The sequence below is a fragment of the Orycteropus afer genome, unplaced genomic scaffold (genome assembly GCF_000298275.1).
Source record: "Orycteropus afer afer isolate SDZICR_OR568_19922 unplaced genomic scaffold, OryAfe1.0 scaffold00844, whole genome shotgun sequence".
In the NCBI taxonomy this organism is placed as follows: Eukaryota; Metazoa; Chordata; class Mammalia; order Tubulidentata; family Orycteropodidae; genus Orycteropus; species Orycteropus afer.
Genome location: NW_006922431.1, coordinates 283,473 through 284,614, shown reverse-complemented (window position 1 = coordinate 284,614; position 1,142 = coordinate 283,473).

Sequence of the window (1,142 nt, the reverse complement as noted above, 5' to 3'; positions counted from 1 at the left end):
TATATATATATATATATATATATATATAAAGAGAGTATATTTAGATCTACAAATATTATTGAGTATAATTTGTGAGCAATGTATTCTGGAAAGGAAAAAAAAAAGGGCTAAATATGATTCCTTTCCTTAAGAAATATAAAATGAGTTTATGGAAATTTTAGAGAAAAAATTTCATTATACTTTTTTTTTTTACTTCATACTGCAGATCACGTATTCAATTCACTCAAATTCAGAGTCAGTGGGTGGAGAAGTGCCATAAAGATTTGATAAATAGTCTACATTAATAGCTGTCTAATACCAAACAAAACTCACTGCTCTAGAGTTGTATCGGACTCATAGAGACCCCTGCTTGGGTTTCTGAGGCGGTATTACTACAGAAGTAGATTGCTCAACCTGCCTTCTGAGGACTGGCTGGTGGGTTTGAACTGCCACCCTTCTGGTTAGCAGCCAGGTGCCTTAGGCATTATGCTAGCAGAGCTCCTATCTGTATACTAAAAAGATAAAAATATGATATTTATTATGATATTAACTGAAATATTAGCATACTTCAGTGTAAATAGATGCCACTAAAGAGGATGAAATATCTTGATCTTTTAAGTAGAAACTATGTCTATGACATTAATTTGCAAACAGAAAGTATTTTTGTCACAGTTAGGAAAAAGGCATAGTGCCTAATATCTATTGAACATGTGCTATAGGCCACTCATTGTTATAAACTTTTCTCGTTTTATAACTCTTAATTCTTACAATAATCCAGAAGTGGCATATATACTTGTTTCCCCAATTTACAGATGCAAAAAACTGAGACAGAGAAATTAATGAATTTGCCCAAGGTCACGTCGTTAGGAATTGTAGGAGGTAGAATTTAAAAACTTGATATTAGTTTGATTCCAGAGTTTCATTGTCGTAATTATTAGGAATTGTAAAAGTGGTGGAGGTGAGGCTTAAAAACTTCAGTTTAAGAGTATACTTGTCATTCTGGAGTGCAGAGATAAGAGTTAAGTATTTGTTGTTGTTGTTATGTGCCGTCGAGTCGGACCCGACTCATAGCGACACCTCCTTGGGTTTCCGAGGCAGTATCACTATGGAAGTAGATTGCCCCATCTTCCTTCCGAGGAGTGGCTGGTGGATTTGAACCGCCA